We start from the raw sequence: 18,875 nt of genomic DNA, 5'->3' as shown, positions 1-18,875 counted from the left end.
GAGAGAGAGAGAGAGAGAGAGAGAGAGAGAAAGGACACACACACACACACACACACACACACACACACAGAAAGACAGAGGAGAGACAGCCAGAGAAACAGCCAGAGACAGAGACAGAAAAGGGGGAGGGAAGAAGGAAGGACAGAAAGGAGGAATGAAAGGTGGAAAGAAGGGAGGAGGGAAGGGAGGGAGGGAGGAAGAAGGGAAAAGAGGGAAGGAAGAAAGGAAGGAATGGAAAAACCAAAGATATCTATTTTGTTATAGAAAATCACAAAAAATGTAGTTGAACAAAGAGCACACTACTCCAGGATATAACTTATTTCAGACATATCTTTGACTTTGACTTTGAGTTTCAAATAGTCATGGAATACTTAATTAACTGTTAGCATGCTATCTCAATCACTTTGGTGATGGTTCCCTGGCTTGCTTGCTGACTTTTCTCTGAAGAGACTTGAAAGAAAATAATGATAGAAGTTAATGGATACACCTTAAAATATAATATGGCTGGCAAAACAAACCCTAAAATAGAAAGAATCTCCAGAACACAAAGAAAGTGAGTGCACTGATGCTTGTTTTCAATTATTGTGTTACAAAGCTTTCATTCCTTTGGAAGGACCTATTATTTTGCCACATAATGCAAAGTCACAGCAGGTATGAAGAGCGGTGGGTTGCTTGGAACTGCATCTCAGCCAAACTTCAGAGCTTATTTAGACCAGCCAGCCTCCGTGTGTACTCTGAAACAAAGTCAACAGTTGCTGTATCATCACTTCAAAACCTTTATTGGATCTTATTGTTAAGATCAGGACATTCATTACTTAGGACTAAACCTTTCATTACACAGTTTGTCAAAGTCCTCAAGTAATATACTAGTTGCAAAAGAACAAGTAGAATTAGCTTCCAATTGAGAACTCTTAAATACATAACAGGATTTTCAATGTGTTATTGTCACCATACAGTGACAGTTTTTCATTCATCAGTGTACTGCCACACACACACACACACACACACACACACACACACACACACACACAGTACTTAAAATATTCAAATGCCTGTTTTGTCTTTTGTAAATAGAAGTTTTGAAACTACATTTTTTTAAATATTCCCTAATACTGTAGGGATTTTTTTTTCCACCACTAGACAACAAAATGTGAAAGATCTATATTAAAGAAAATATATTCATGGTTTAATTTTTATTTGGAAGGGTGGGGTATACAGTAGTATTGAAATTTTCCCAAATCAGGTTCAGAAAAAGATTCTTATTCAGATTATTTGGGTAAATATAATTTTAGTGTAATATAATGAACTTAAAAGGAGCAAGCAGTAGAGAAATATTGTTCTTTTGAAGGGAGACATATTATTTGTGGAAGTAATTTAAAGCTATTTCTGCATAGCCCAGAAAGACAAGGAAGTTATCTGTATCTTGGAACCTACTAACAATATTCTCAGCCAAGAAGCTCAATGTTCTCACCTACAGAATTTTAATTTTTTTCCTTCTAGCCGATTTTCTTCTCCTTTCCTTGCTTCATTTTTCCTTTCTGTTACTTCCTTTTTCTTTTTTTCCTTTCATTCCCTCTCTCCTTTCCTTCCTTCCTTCCTTCCTTCCTTCCTTCCTTCCTTCGTTCCTTCGTTCCTTCCTTCCTTCTTTTCTTCCTTCCTTCCTTCCTTCCTTCCTTCCTTCCTTCCTTCCTTCCTTCCTTCCTTCCTTCCTTCCTTCCTTCCTTCTTTTCTTCCTTCCTTCCTTCTTTTCTTCCTTCCTTCCTTCCTTCCTTCCTTCCTTCCTTCCTTCCTTCCTTCTTTTCTTCCTTCCTTCCTTCCTTCCTTCCTTCCTTCCTTCCTTCCTTCCTTCCTTCCTTCCTTCCTTCCTTCCTTCCTTCCTTCCTTCCTTCCTTCCTTTTTCTTTCTTTCTTTCTTTCTTTCTTTCTTTCTTTCTTTCTTTCTTTCTTTCTTTCTTTCTATTTCTTTCTTTCTCTCCTTCTATCTTTCTTTCCTTCTGCTGTATTTAAACAATATTCAGTTTCATTTTCTTTTTATGTTTACAGTGTTTTCCATCCTCTCTCCTATGACCTCATACACCTCCCCCATAGTTAAATTTATTTTATCTTTGCTTCTAGCAAGGGGATGACAATTAACTCTCCTGTGGCTCAACTCACCAATTCTTCTTCTTTTTTTGGAGGCAAGCTGTTTGACTTATTTATTTTAAATAATATTTTATTTTTTCCCAAGTTGCATGTCAAGATAATTTTTAACTTTCATTTTACAAGTTTTTGACAATCAAATTTGTCTTCCTCCCTCCTTCCCCTTCTCTCTTCTGAAAATAGTAGGCAGTTTAATAGAGGTTGTATATGCACATTTAAAAAATATTTCCATATTAGTCACAATTGTGAAAAAAGAAACAGATCAAAAGGAGAAAAATAAGAAAGAATAAAGTAAGTGAAAAAATGCTTCCATCTGCATTCAGAATTCATCAGTTCTTTATCTGGATATAGATAGCATACTCCTTCATAAGTGCAGAAATACACAGTATTGTATATTAATTACCCTAATGAAGTACCGTAATGGATACTTGGGTTTGGCCCATCTGCCAAGCTTTACCAGGGTGTGGTCCAGCACATGTTACAACTTTTTCAATCAACATGTGAGAGGTGGGTGAAGGTGGACACCAATGGTGGTTGAGCAGCTCTGAATAGGGCTCAGTAAGCCCTCACAGCAGAGGTGCTAGTCATCTCCATACACTCCTTTCCCCCCCAAAAAAATACTTTTCCCTGGATAGCCTACTCATATTTGGGGATAGGTATATATGCAAATATATGTGTGTTTATATGTAGATATATGTATATATGAGTGTATAAAACATGGTATGTAAACATATATACATATGCATGTATTTTTCCTTTATTATCTACTAAAGGGCAGCGATTAAAATTGATTTGTTATTTGTATTCCTAGAGGTTAGCACAGTGCTTGACAATTAACTGTATATACACAAATGCTTTTCATTCATGGATTTATTCCTTTTTTTTAAAGTTTTTTTTAATTTAAATTTTAATTTATTAATTTTTAGTTTTCAATATTCATTTCCACAAGATTTTGAGTTCCAACTTCTCTCCCTTCCTCCCTCCCCACCCATCCTCACTGAGAAAGCAAGCAGTTCAGTATAGTCTATACATGTATAGTTTTGCAAAAGACTTCCATAGTAGTGATGTTGTAAAAGACGAACTATATTTCCCTCCATGCTATCCTGCTCCCATTTATTCTATCCTCTCTTTTGACCTTGTCCCTCCCCTAAGTGTTTACTTCTAATTACCCCCTCCTCCCATTTGCCCTCCCTTCTATCATCCCCCCATACTCCACTTAATCTTTTCTCTCCTACTATCCTGTAGTGTAAGATAATTTGTCATACCAATTTGAGTGTGCATGTTATTCCCTCTTTAAACCAAATGCGATGAGAGTAAGCTTCACTCTTTCCCTCTCACCTACCCACTGTTTGTCTCCATTGAAAAAGCTTTTCTTTCCCTCTTTTATGAGAGATAATTTGACTCATTCCAATGCTCCCTTTCTCCTCCAAATATATTCCTTTCTCATCCCTTAATTTTATTTTTTTATATCTCATCCCTTCTTATTTAACTCACCCTGTGCCCTCTGTCTATGTGTGTGTGTGTGTGTGTGTGTGTGTGTGTGCGTATAATCTCTCCAAGTACCCAAATACTGAGAAAAGTTTCAAGAGTTATAAATATCTTTCCAGGTAGGAATGTAAACAGTTTAACTCTAGTAAGTCCCTTATGATTTCTCTTTCTTCTTTATCTTTTCATGCCTCTCTTGATTCTTGTGCTTGAAAGTCAAATTTTCTATTCAGATCTGGTCTTTTCATCAAGAATGTTTAAAAGTCCTCTATTTCATTGAATGACAATTTTTTCCTCTGAAGTATTATACTCAGTTTTTCTGGGTAGGTATTTCTTGGTTTTAATACTAGTTCCTTTGACTTCTGGAATACTATATTCCAAGACCTTTTATCTCTTAATGTAGAATTTGTTAGATCTTGTGTTATATTGATTGTATTTCCACAATGCTCAAGTTGTTTCTTTCTGACTGCTTGCAATATTTTCTCCTTGACCTGGGAACACCAAAATTTGACTACAAAATTCTTAGATGTTTTTCTTTTCAAATATCTTTCAGGAGGTGATTGGTGGATGCTTTCAATATTTAATTTGCCCTATGGTTCTAGAATATCAGGGAAGTTTTCCTTGATAATTTCATGAATGATTATATCCAGACTCTTTTTTTGATCATGGTTTTCAGGTAGTCCCATAATTTTTAATTGTCTCTCCTGGATCTATTTTCCAGGTCCATTGTTTTACCAATGAGATATTTCACAGTCTTCAATTTTTTCATTCTTTTGGTTTTGTTTTGTAATTTCTTGCTTTCTCATAAAGTCATTAACTTCCATCTGCTCTATTCTAATTTTTAAAGAATTATTTTCTTCAGTGAGCTTTTGAACCTCCTTTTCCATTTGACTAATTTTGTTCTTTAAAGCATTCTTCTCATTGGATTTTTGGGCTTCTTTTGTCAGTTGAGTTAGTCTATTTTTAAAGGTGTTCATTTCTTTAGCATTTTTTGGGGGGTCTCCTTTAGCAAGCTGTTGACTGGCTTTTCATGATTTTCTTGCATTGCTCTCATTTTTCTTCCCAATTTTTCCTCCACCTCTCTAACTTGATTTTGAAAATGCTTTTTGAGGTCTTTCATGGCCTGAGGCCACTAAACATCCATGTTCTAGGTGTAGAAGCCTTGACTTTGATGTCTTCCTCTGATGGTATGCATTCTTCTTCCTCTTCAGAAAGGATGGAGGAAAATATCTTTTCATGAAGAAAGTAACCTTCTATAGTCTTACTTTTTCCTTTTTTGGAGCACTTTCCTAACCAGTTACTTGACTTTTGAGTCCTTTGTCAAGAGGAGGGTATATTTTAGATACCTGTAAGTTCTCAGTTTCTCCAAGGTGGCACAATGAAGGGAGAAAAGTTTACTCTTCTCCTGGCCTGTGCTTGGGTCTGGAAGCAACCTTAAGCACTCTTCTGCCCAGCATCTGCAAGTAGAATTGCCAGTCCAGAACCTCCACCAGTCAGTGCTCCTCCTCACTCCAGAACTGCCACTCAGGACTGAGACCTAGATAAGCTGCTTGATTCCCCCAGGGTCTACAGGCTGAGTTCTACAAAAATAAATGCTTCTATTGGCTTGGACCAGAGCTAGACCATGTTCTCTTCTCACTCAGGTGAAAGAGCTTTCTCATTAACATTTGAAACTGTCTTAGTGTTTGTGGGTAGAGTAGTTTGGAATTGCAGCTTCTCCCTGTGATTTTGCCCCCAAGACCTGGTCAGGTCCTGTCCCTGCCACCCTGTGGCCACGTCTGGTCTGGGCTCCATGAGCTGTGATCTGCTCCAAGACTGATGTGATAGACCTATCCTGTTGGCCTTCCATGCTGCCTTGGACTGGAAATCTCTCTCACTCTATTGTTCTGTGGCGCTACTCTAGAATTTGCTTAGAGTCATTTTATGCAGGTATTTTTGGGGTTGTGGGGGGAGAACTTTTACAGATTCCTCCTTCTACTTCACCATCTTTGCTCTGCCCCTGCATTGATTTATTCTTTCATATCCTATATCATCTTACTTCACTCCTTGCTCCTAATTGGTTTTATCTCTACCCACTTACTCTAGAGGTAATAAGACCTGTTGAAGCCTTAGCCACCTTCAACTCTTTCACTCGTCTTGACTTATTTTAAAATACTCCTTTTCTAAGGTTTATCAACATCACCATCACCACCACCATCATTATCATCATCACCGTAATTTATCAGACTGAATTTGCCTATCTTGCCTACACTGAAAGTATATCAACCACTTATGGGCCTGAATCTAATTTGCATCAGTATAGAGGCCTTCATCTGCTCCATTTTTCTGACCTTCTCCAGTTTGCCCCTTTTTGGGCAGCTTGATGGTGTTCTAGCCCAAGAGATTCACTATATTTGTGTTGGTCCTAATGTTGAAACCCAAGTGGTTTGGTTTTACCATAGTTTAGAATTCTAGCATTCAGTGGATCTACTCATAAAACTATTCCTTCCTCATTATCAGGGATTAAAGAGGTATCTCACCATTCCTAGTCATCTTGAATTCTTCCAATTAATCTTAATGTTCTTGTGAAATTAGGGATAGAGTAAACATAAAAACTGGCTTGCTTCTAAAACCTGTTTGACTCCATGCAAAGTCAATTATAAAATGTAAGGAGCAAGCACAACTTTGACAAACGAAATTATAGGACTTGTTAAATTGACCTTTGACAATAACCCTAAATCACTGATATTGTCTCAGATCATTCTTGAGCAAGAAATGCCCTTTCATAAAAGTGAATTTTCTACTGTTTATTCTGTATAGTATGTGGAAATAATTCCAGTGATTTCATTTCAAAGATTATATAATTACGCATCTTTGTTTGGGATGTGAATTTAACAATTCAGCTATTTCTGCTTCACAGGTATACAGGTTTAGCAGATTGTCTTTGCCCCCCTGCAGTTTCTAATTATTACAGTTTTAATGATTTAAATTAAACTGTGGGCCTCACATGGCCCTAGGGAAAGAAGCAGTAAAGACTACCAGCATTAGCATTCTGAGATCAGGAAGAGTTAGGAATCCCCTCCACTCAGCTAGTGAGTAAATCATCATAATTAAAGAAAGTTGCTCTACATATTGAAGGAAACTTTTCTTCCCAGATCTTTGAGCTCCAGAACAACTTGAATAGATTTGAGATAGAATGAAGCAGTTATGAAAAAGAAATTATAGATGAGAGATTTCTTTTTTTAATTAAATTATTTTATTTCTTTTCAGTGTTCTACAATCACTTCTATATACCGTAGATATTTTCCCCCTTCTTTCCAGTCCTTCCCCATTCCCTTCCTGAGATGGCATACAATTTTTTATGGGTTCTGCACATACATTCCTATTAAATACATTTTCACCTTAGTCATGTTGCAGAGAAGAATTAAAATGAATGGGAGAAAACATAAAACAAAACAAAGCATAATACAAAAGAAAATGGTCTGCTTCATTTGTGATCAAATTCAATAGTTCTTTCTTGGGATGTGGAAGGCATTTTTCCTCAAGAGTTCATTGGGAATTTTTGAAGTCCTTGAATTGCAAGGAAGTACTAGGTCTAGTAGAAAAAATTTCTCACACTCTGTGCTTGTTGCTGTGTACAAAGTTCTCCTGGTTCTGCTCCTTTCACTCAGCATCAGTTCATATAAGTCTTTCTTGGTCTCTCTGAAGTCCTGTTCATCATTTCTTGTAGCACAATAGTATTCCATTACATTCATATACCACAATTTATTCAGCCATTCCCCAATTGATGGGCATCCCTTTGATTTTCAGTTGTTGACCACCACAAAGAGACCTACTATAAATATTTTTGTACATGTGAGACCCTTTCCCATTTTTAGGTTCTCTTGAGGATAGAGTCCTAGAAGAGGTATTGATGGGTAAAAAGGTATGCACATTTTTTTAGCCCTTTGGGCATAGTTCCAAATTACTCTACAGAATGATTGGATCAACTCACAGCTCCACCAACAATGAATTAGTGTTCCAACTCTCCCACATTTTCTTCAACTTTTATCATCTTCCTGTTTTGTCACATTAGCCAATCTGATAGGTGTGATGTGATACCTCAGAGTTATTTTGATTTGCATCCCTCTAATCCATAGTGATTTAGAGCATTTTTTCATATGACTAGAGATAGCTTTAATTTCTCACCCTGAAAATTGCCTGTTCATATCTTTGACCATTTATCAATTGGGGAATTGTACTCTTTTGTATTCTTGTACATTTGACTCAGTTCTCTATATGTTTTAGAAATGAGACCTTTATCATAGACCCTAGTTGCCAAAATTCTTTCCCAGTTTTTTGCTTCTCTCCTGATCTTTGTTGCATTGGATTTGTTTGTGCAAAAACTTTTCAATTTAATGTAATCAAATTTATCCATTTTTCACTTTATAATATTTTCTATCTCTTATTTAGTCAAGAATTTCTCCATTCTCCATAAATCTGATAAATACACTATTCCTTGCTCTGCCAATTTATTCGAAGTATCAGTCTTTATACCTAGGTAATGTACCCATTTGGAGCTTATTCTTGTACACAGTGTTAGGCATTGGTCTATGCCTAGTTTCCACCACACTGTTATCCAGTTTTCCCAGAAAATTTTGTTAAACAGTGGGTTCCTAGCTCAGAAGCTGGGGTCCTTGTTTATCAAACAGTAGACTGCTACATTCATTGACTACTGTGTCTTGGGTACCTAACCTATTTCATTGGTATACCCTTCTTTTTCTTAGTCAGAACCAAGTGTTTTTGATAATTGCTGCTTTATACTATATGTAACAGACATTTCTGTTTCTTATACAATTGTTTTTCTGTTGTTCTTTGTATGTAGACATGTTCATGTTTACTTGTTTGCTAAGTCCCTAGCAAAAAAGCAAAGTTAAGGATGATTCTAAAAGGAGGTGGGTAGACTCCTAACAAAACAGAGGCCAAATGGATGAACAGCCCAGGTACTTAACTGTTAATTGACTGGACATTAATGACCAGAGGAAAGTCTCAGTACCTAATCTTGATGGTGGACTAAAGACAGTATTTGGACAGGCATCAGAAGAATTAAGAAGCTTATATGTGTGGCAATCTGTAGCAATGTTGAGAAGATCCAAATGTACTATATTAGATCAGAGATTCATTGAAATTTTGGAGTATGTGAATTTGTAGATTCAGCAAAATATTATAGTGAATAGATGATTGGACCCTGTTACCAAAGACCTGAGTTCAAATTTAGCCTCTAGCTCTTAATAGTTTTATACCTAGTCAGGTCACTTAATCTCTGTATGCCTCAGTTGTATCATCTGTAAAAATTGGCATGATGATACCACCTACTTCCCACTGTGGTTGTGAGGATCAAATGAGATAATATTTGCAAAGTGCTTTGTCAGTCCAAAGTATTATATAATTGTTAGATGTTATTGCTTGACCAGTTCTGTTTTCATCCTTAGATGAAATAAAAGAAGGGAAGTGTAGTGGCCTATTACAGGAAAACGGTAAAGACAAAATGAACATGCTAATGTAGCATTTGTGAGGCAGAGAACATTTTTTTTCTAGGATGAAGAATCACTTTCTTTATGGAAGGATGTCAGGATTTGCTCCATGTGAAGCTTAGAGCACAAGGAAGAATTGATCAGTAGAAGCCTGGTCCTATCATTATAGATGATAAATGGGTAGTAGAATACATTAAACCAGTCACTCATCAATGAGACCAAGATAATTTGAATATTTCCTAAGGTCACACAAGGAATAATTGCTGTACTAGAGCTCAGGTTCTAACCTAGGGAAAGGAGGAGGGGAATAAACATTTATAAAGCACCTGCTTTGTTCCAGGCGTGGTACTAAGTGCTTTATTGTTACTTTTGTTGTTGGTCCTTCATTCTGGTCCACATAAGGAAGGTGATGTCTTGACTTGAAAGTGAATTGGCTTTAGGGGAAGCAAGGCTGTGTAAAGTCATGAGCCTCACTCAGTCCTCTATAGTCATTGAAGTCCAATGGCAAGACATTAGTCAAGACAATTGGTGATTGCCAGTGCTCTATCCAAATACTGTCTCATTTGATCCTCTCTAGAACCCTGCAAAGTAGTTGAAAAGCAGATATTAAGTCACTTGCCCTGGATGATGCAGGCAGGCACTTAGTTGACACTTAATAAATGCTTTACTCTCCCATTTGTCACTTCATCAAGTTCCTCTATGTGTTCTTGTGTTTTGTGTGATGCTGGAAAATGTGATAGAAAAATATTTAAATTTATTTTTCACATAAATTAGTGGTAGGTCTTCTTGACTAAACATTGTATTTTACCTGCTCATAATTACTTATATAATTTATGCAATGTCTATAAATTCTGCATTTCTGAGTCTGTGAAATTTTCTTCTGTTAGAAATATTTTGGGGATGAAAATTGACTTAAAAATGCAATTCACAATGGAAAGGCCTGTAGGTCAATACAAGTTTTTTAATAAAAAAAAGAATTCACACATTTAAGAAATGTTTAAATTGTCTAATAGGCTATAACTAATAAAGTGTTTTTGTTGTTGTTATATTTTAAATTTAAAACCCATATAGCAAGATTTTGTATTTTCAGGTACTGTTTAATATTTATCACATTCCTCCAACTTCCTAGGAATAGGCCTTGATAGATGTATTCCTCATCTCTAAAGGTGTTTGCCTGCTAATGGTATGAGACAACATGTCATAGAAAATGGGAATATAATAGCTCTACACCTGGTTTGAGATTTTTTCAGAGAGAAATTGGGAAGCTTCTTATTGATGAAACAATAGTTTACTATATCATGGATTTGGTGTTGTATTGATATTGGCTAAGGTAATTTTATTGAGGCAATTAGGATTAGAAACAGGGAAGAAAGATAACACAGCAGATAGAACTCTGGAAATGGATCAGAAAGACCTGAGTTCAAGTGTCAGCATTTACTAACTTTGAGGCCTTGGACAAGTCACTTAACATTTCTCTTCCTCAGTTTCCTCAAGTATTTTCTCTTCTTTATAAAGGAATGGCAACAGCATATAGCTCTAAGGGTTATTATGAGAATCAAATGAAATTATACGTGTAAAGCTCTCTTGTAAATCTTAAAATTCTCTAAATGTTACCTGTTATTGTTATGAGGCATGGAACAGATTGTATTGAAAATTTCGCCCTATTTTTTGTGGTTAAGAGCAAGGGGCTCAGAGAGGTTAAGTACATGCCCAAGGTCACATGGGTTTGCCATTGCAGGTGTGCTAGTTAACCCCAGTTCCTTTGACTCCCAGTTTAATATATTTTGCATTTTGCTTCTCTGCTTCTTTTTATATGTTCTTAGAAAAATAGGAATATTGTAGATAGAGTCAAGTGCTTAGGATCAGAGAAAGAACTTCTATATAGAAAGGCACTGAATCCTCTAATCTGCCATAATTCTTTAGGGAAATAACTGCTTTTCACTTACTACAAGTCATTCTGTACTTTTTATATGGAACCTTGTTTTGCAGTGCCCAGTAGGGGAAATGATATTTATATATTCTAAAGTGCCTCAGTGGGAAGGGGGAAAACACATACACAAAAAGCTTGTCATTTAGAAGGTTTCACTGTATTGTGTTTTTCACTTTCAAAATGTAATTGAGTTCCATGAGGGATTTGGCATATGTTCAGAATGCAATAAAAATCATTAATGAGTTAGACTGTTCAGGATTGGTATTTATTGAAAAACTTGTTTCCTGCAGAGCTGCTGGAATGAACAAACCCTTGTTTGGAAGATGTCTGCCACGTGGTACTTCACTATAAAAAGAAATACGTCATTTTAAAAAATTTATAAGTATACAGAGGAACACAATAGAAGGCACTTAAGAGTGCATAATGGAAGAAAGTAAAATTTTATTGTTTCTGGTGAGTAAAAATGATCAATATTATCAACTTAATGGCTTTAGTGATGAAGAGATTATTTTAAATGAATTGCTGCAATTAGATCAAGCTATGTGTGATTCAAGCTCATTCAGAAAGACACCGGCCAAATTGAATTTTGATCTTTATAAATGATACCTTTAAGATTAGGGTGCAGTATATCAAGAAGGATATATCCAAGGATCTAGTCAGGAGAGGCAGGCTCAAGCCTTTGTTTTAGCATTTTTTTTTTAAACAAAGAGGGTATGTTTTCATTCCATTTTCTCAGGACCAAGTCTCTTTCACTAACCCCATTGCCTTAAACTCTTTGAGGCTGTGTTCCTCTCATTTTAGAGGGTAAGCAAAAAGTACCCCTGTTCCATTTAACCACTCAACGTATACGGCAAATGGATGGGATCTATACTTATACCAGATACCCATTATATATGCATGCATGACTTTGGACAAGTTATTTTTTCTTTGAGTTTTGCCTTTCTTATTTATAAAATTAAGAATTTGGGTAGAGAATCTTTAGATATTTATTTAGTTATCAGTTTGGGACTGTGATTTCATCAGAATACATAAGTACTTCCCACATTTTACAAAACAGGTAATTATCAAAGTTCAGGATTCAAAAGTAGGTCCTAAATCTATATGATCTTCCACTCTTTTTTTTAATTTTATTTTTATTTATTCATTTGGCATTCATTTTAACAAAATTTTGGGTTACAAATTTTCTCCCCTTTTATCCCCCCCCAAACACCAAGCATTCTAATTGCCCCTATGACCAATCTGCTCTCTCTTCTATCATCCCTCTCTGCCCTTGTCTCCATCTTCTCTTTTGTCCTGTAAGGCCAGATAACTTTCTATACCCCTTTACCTGTATTTCTTATTGCCTAGTGGCAAGAACATTACTTGACAGTTGTTCCTAACACTTTGAGTTCCAACTTCTGTACCTCCCTCCCTCACCACCCCTTCCCTTTGGAAGGCAAGCAATTCAATATAGGCCAAATCTGTGTAGTTTTGCAAATGACTTCCATAATAGTTATGTTATATAAGACTAACTATATTTCCCTCCATCCTATCCTGTCCCCCATTACTTCTATTCTCTTTTGATCCTGTCCCTCCCCATGAGTGTCGACCTCAAATTGCTCTCTCCTCCCCATGCCCTCCCTTCCATCATCCCCCCCACTCTGCTTATCCCCTTATCCCCCACTTTCCTGTATTGTAAGATAGGTTTTCATACCAAAATGAGTGTGCATTTTATTCCTTCCTTTAGTGGAATGTGATGAGAGTAAACTTCATGTTTTTCTCTCACCTCCCCTCTTTATCCCTCCACTAATAAGTCTTTTGCTTGCCTCTTTTATGAGAGATAATTTGCCCCATTCCATTTTTCCCTTTCTCCTCCCAATATATTTCTCTCTCACTGCTTGATTTCATTTTTTTTTAAGATATGATCCCATCCTCTTCAATTCACTCTGTGCACTCTGTCTCCATGTGTGTGTGCGTGTGTGCATGTGTGTGTGTGTGTAATCCCACCAAGTACCCAGATACTGAAAAGTTTCAAGAGTTACAAATATTGTCTTTCCATGTAGGAATGTAAACAGTTCAACTTTAGTAAGTCCCTTATGACTTCTCTCTGCTGTTCACCTTTTCATGCTTCTCTTCATTCTTGTGTTTGAAAGTGAAATTTTCTTTTCAGCTCTGGTCTTTTCATCAAGAATGCTTGAAAGTCCTCTATTTCATTGAAAAACCAATTTTTCCCCTGAAGTATTATACTCAGTTTTGCTGGGTAGGTGATTCTTGGTTTTAGTCCTAGTTCCTTTGACTTCTAGAATATCCTATTCCATGCCCTTTGATCCCTTAATGTAGAAGCTGCTAGATCTTGTGTTATCCTGACTGTATTTCCACAATACTTGAATTTTTTCTTTCTAGCTGCTTGCAATATTTTCTCCTTGACCTGGAAAATCTGGAATTTGGCCACAATGTTCCTATGAGTTTCTCTTTTTGGATCTCTTTCAGGCGGTGTTCTGTGGATTCCCTGAATATTTATTTTGCCCTCTGGTTCTAAAATCTCAGGGCAGTTTTCCTTGATAATTTCATGAAATATGATGTCTAGGCTCTTTTCTTGATCAAGGCTTTCAGGTAGTCACGAGATTTTTAAATTGTCTCTCCTGGATCTATTTTCCAGGTCAGTTGTTTTTCCAATGAGATATTTTACATTTTCTTCCATTTTTTTATTCTTTTGGTTTTGTTTTGTGATTTTTTGGTTTCTCATAAAGTCATTAGCCTCCATCTGTTCCATTCTAATTTTGAAAGAACTATTTTCTTCAGTGAGCTTTTGAATCTTCTTTTCCATTTGACTATTTCTGCTTTTGAAAGCATTCTTTTCCTCACCGGCTTTTTGAACCTCTTTTGCCAATTGAGTTAGCCTATTTTTCAAGGTGTTATTTTCTTCAGCATTTTTTTGGGTCTCCTTTAGCATGGTGCTGACCTGCTTTTCATGCTTTGACTGCATGTCTCTCATTTCTCTTCCCAGCTTTTCCTCCACCTCTCTAACTTCATTTTCAAAATTCTTTTTGAGCTCTTCCATGGCCTGAGCCCATTGGGTGGCCTGGGACACAGAAGCCTTGACTTCTGTGTCTTTGCCAGATGATAAGCATAGTTCCTCCTCATCAGAAAGGAAGGGAGGAAATGCCTGTTCACCAAGAAAATAACCTACTATAGTCTTATATCTTTTCCTTTTTCTGGGCATTTTCCCAACCAGTGACTTGACCTCTGAATATTCTCCTCACACCCACCTCGCCTCCTGATCCTCCCAGCCAGCGCTTGGGGTCTGAGATTCAAATGCTGCTTCCCAGCCTCAGGGCTTCTGCGGGGGCGGGGCTGCTAGTCAGTGTGAGATTAAGTTCAGGTGCTCAGGTGGGGGCAGGGCTGCCTCACTGGCTCAGTTCCCTCTTGGGGTTTATGCAGAGACCTTCAGCAATGGATCCAGGCTCCTGCCTGCTTGGAGAGCCCCGGTCTGCTGCTGCCTCAGCTGCTGCCTCCCGAGGGGGCTTGAGTTATGGGGGCACCACACTCCCCTCTCGACCCGCCATAGAGACCCTCTCACCGACCCCTGTCACCTGTGGGTGGAGGGACCCACGCGGCCACTGGAGATCTGGTCCCTGAAGCCCGCTCGGATCTGCTCCTCTTGGTTCCGAGGGCGCGGCAGGGCTCTTCTCGGCTCCCAGTCCTGGCACCCAGTTCGCGGCATGAAGGACCTTTTGCAAGAAGTTTTCAGGCCCCTCTGGAATAGAAATCTCCTTCACTCCACTGTTCTGTGGCCTCTGCTGCTCCAGAGTTCGCCATGAGTTCCTTTTTACAGATGTTCTATGGGTTGTGGGTTTGGAGCTATGTGTATGTGTGTCTTTCTACTCCGCCATCTTGGCTCCGCCCCCTTCCACTCTTTTCCAATGACACTATGCTGCTATTTCTCATTTGATGAAATCTGTCATATTTTCAATATATTGTGAACCCAAGTGCTTTCAGGGGAATTGGGATCTGTGTTCTCCTTTCATTCTGTCAGTGAGTTTCCCTCTGTACTGCCCTTAACTCCAAAGTGGCTCCTAGGGACTATATCCCTTGATCTATGTAAACCATGAATGTAAGTGTGTCTCACTCAAGAAGATAACAATGTTTGAGTTTAACTAGGCCCTTGGTGCTGAAATGGACTTCAGTGATATACTTCTTTGGTGCTGAACCACCTCCTTATATCCTGTCTTTGTCACATGGTCTTGTTTCTTCTCTACCATGTTCCCTTCCTAAGGAAATGGTGAACGAGGTAGAAAGAAACACACATCTATATATACATTCACTAGCAAATACACACATCAACAGAATTCATAGTGACACATCACCAGAACTGAGTGTTCTACTTATTGTTTGACTGAATAAGGGGAGTATTATCATAATTGACAGAGTCCAACTGTATATTTTTAGCAAAATAGAAATATATTTTGTAATATAATTAATGTAAAATAGTGATACTGTAGGGCAAGATTTCATGCATTTATATGTCTATGTACACATTTAATATTGTGTGTATGTAAAAACAAAAGAACAATAACAAAAGCCAAGACCTGTCTTGTTAGACTGCAGAATGATGACTGAGAACTATCTTGTCATGGGCTTTAAATGCCAAACAGAGGAGTTTGTCTTCCTCCTTAGCATGTATAGGCATTCAAGAGATCATGGCAAACAGCCCAACGATGCATATTAGTAACAGATATTATAATAAAGAGAAGATATGGTATATGAAGTGCAGGCTGAGAAAAGGAGAAGAGAGAAAGAGAAGAATCCAGACCATGAATGAAGGGTTAAATGCTAGAAAAATAAAGGATCTTTAAGGATATGGAGACTCTGGAATCAAATTTAAAAATAGTGTAGCAGGAGTTAATTAGATTTGAATGTAAGGCAGTTGCAATGAGCAAGGCACAATTTGAGTTACGTCATCGGAGAAGTTATGAAATTATTGGTAACCAAGTAAGTTCCAAGTAATAATGTTAGTTAATTGGAGCAAATGTACACTGGTATAGTCAAAATAACTCAGTCACCATTTTTTCGGGGGTGGGAGGCTCCTTCAGCCACCTTTATCAAAATTTTCAAGGGCAGGTCCTTGAGGGGAGGGAGGAAGACCAGAATCTTGAACTGTGGGGCAAGAGAGGAAGGAGCTACCTGGACAACACAATGCTACAAAAATCCAACAATGTCAGGAGGAAAGGATATTTCAATGTGAGAGAGTGCTTCCAGGATGACCCTCTCCCCTTCTCCCCCCACACAAGTGGAGATCTTCTCTTGCAATGCTTATGCTGCCTTCTTCTGACTTTGTGACCAGTAGCACCATCTGCCAGCAACTGGGTACATGCCAGTTGGTGCCAGGCATCCAGGAGGAGGGCAGAAGGCACAATAATCCACAAGGTATTCAGGAAGACAACGTAGAACCAAAAGTAGAGTGGATGTCCAAACTCCCTGTGCTGGAAGCCATCTCGATACTCAGTGAAGAAGTAAAGGACATCACTTTGGAGCTGGCCTAAGCCGCAAAAGGAATCACTGTGACCTCTGTTTCAGAAAGGCACCCACAACCCACAGTTTGAATGGGCCCCATACCCAGGCCTTCTCTGTCTCCATGCACACAGTGAAGTTGTCTGCTAGAATGTGGTGGCTGTCACCCTTGGAGTACTCCTTCCATAGCTTCCACAGAAGGCCTGGTACCTGGCAATGTCATGACTGTAGACACTGAAGAAGCCTTTGATTACCACGTGCACAAAGGCACACATGGCAGACCAGTACACTGCCAAGCGACACCAGGAACCCAGAGCTGGCACCAGATTTCCATTCCCTCTCCTCCCCTGGCCAGACAAGAACCAGGAAGCCATCAGGAGCACCACTGAGGCAGAAAAGAAGACTGTGAGGATCTGCCACACTGGTCTATTGTTGGGCACATAGTCAATGAGCTGGAGGCTTCAGTGCCAGTAAGGATGTGCCATGTGAAGAGAGCTCATGGTGAGGAATGGGCAAGGCAAGCTCTTTGACCAGGGTCAAGACTTCTCTGAGGCTCCCATTGTGGCCTGATGTGGCATCTGACTGAGGAAGTCTTGACTACTGAAACCAAAATCCTCCAACTGCCCAATCATCCCACCCTGCCCCCTCTCCATCCCCCCAATTCTGTGCTCAGTCATCATTTTTGAAAATATTGGACAGTATTCGATACCCTTCCTTAAATTGATTTTCAGTGAAAAGGGTCAAAAGAAGTCAAAATAAACAAGACATTTTTTTTTTCTAAGCATTTGGATAGACTTTGGACCATTTGAATTTTTTAAAGATAAATCTTGTGATTCTCATTTTTAAGCAAAATAAAGCTTAGATTTTTTTTCTAACTCTCATTACAATTCTCTATGTTAATGAGATTTTCCTTTCAAATTTCATTTGCTGTCATTATGCTATCTATAAAAATTCTATTCGATTGTCTATCCTAGCTTCTGCAAAGTTAACAATGTTATTTAAATATGTTTTTCAATAGAAAAATGAGTACATATGTAGGTAATGGTCTCCTCCAGAGGCTCTCAAGGACCAGAGTCATCTTTCAGGCCACTCTCAATAACTGAGATTTGAGTTAATGCTTTTTGGTTTTGCTTTTTTTAATTCCTTGAAACTATCTAATTTCACCTTGTATTTACTATTTTCCACTCCAGTTTTGCTCTATTAAGGTCAAAGTTTGAATTATGCTTGTCTCACCCGCACTTTCTCCTGAGAATATCCTCATTTTGCCTATATTCGAAAGGTCCCTAAGTACTCGTGCAAATATTCAGGCTAAAGAAATATGTATTGTAAGAGAGGTTTATTTAAAATAAGACAGCATGATGTAATATAAAGAAAATTGAACTTAAGATCAGGAAAGCTCTACTTAGTTGACATTTCTTGACAATGAGAAAGTCATTCCTCATGTTTAGCTCCCTCAGCTGCAGACTTATATGTTGTTTTTTGAGGATCCAGTTAAAATATCTACATATATGTATGTATATACATACATACAAGTATACATGCATATATACTGCACTCTATAGTGTATATATATATCATACATATGCACATATGTATGTGTGTATAAATACTTATAACTATATCTATATATTGTACATAGAAATCTGTAATAGAAAAGTATAAGGAGATCTTAAAACCTTTTATAAATATCATATGATCCAACAAGAAATGTAAGGAAATCACCCTCAAGTCCAAGAAAAACTCCTCTTCACTTCTAGTAGACCTCTTCTTCTTCTTATACAGTTTTGAAATTGAGAATTACACAGACTTTCCAGTCTCTCTCCCCAAATGAAAAGATCTTGAGTTGCCAGGGATACAAGCAATCATTCTGTTGCAAGCAATGAAAATATAGGTCTTGTTTCTTTATATCATGGATCTATATTACTTTTACTTCTCTTTCCCTTCGAGTCTCTATCTGGGTATCAACTCAGTTCTCCTTGCATATCCTTAATTCTCTATCAGTCTTTATCACTATATTCATTCTTTGTCCATATCCTACTCTTAATTAGGTAGCCATGGCATGTGAGTGTATGTATGTGTGTATATTCATTTACAGCTGGGTTCACATGATACTAGTACAAATTTTTCCATACACATGGGTCCTTGTCCACTTCTCATCTCTTTCTCCTTTGTCAGGCATATCTCTTCTAAGCTCTCACAGAGTAATTTTATAGATCCTCAAGGTAATAGCTCATTAGCTTAAATATATTGTTAATTTTGTTAATTTAAGTCAAGGCTATATGACATACCTCATCAGTGGGACAATGAGGATTCATGACAGAGAAAACTGATTCATTGCCT

General features: G+C 37.7%; 1 pseudogene; it reads right to left on the bottom strand.

The window, feature by feature from the left end:
- Nucleotides 1-16,204: 16,204 nt before the first annotated feature.
- On the bottom strand, nucleotides 16,205-17,035 carry LOC140512071 (3-beta-hydroxysteroid-Delta(8),Delta(7)-isomerase pseudogene; annotated as a pseudogene).
- Nucleotides 17,036-18,875: the final 1,840 nt, after the last annotated feature.

The sequence above is a fragment of the Notamacropus eugenii genome, chromosome 6 (assembly GCF_028372415.1).
Source record: "Notamacropus eugenii isolate mMacEug1 chromosome 6, mMacEug1.pri_v2, whole genome shotgun sequence".
NCBI lineage: Eukaryota > Metazoa > Chordata > Mammalia > Diprotodontia > Macropodidae > Notamacropus > Notamacropus eugenii.
The sequence above is the reverse complement of the archived record's forward strand: the minus strand, read 5'-3'. Positions and strand labels throughout refer to the sequence as shown.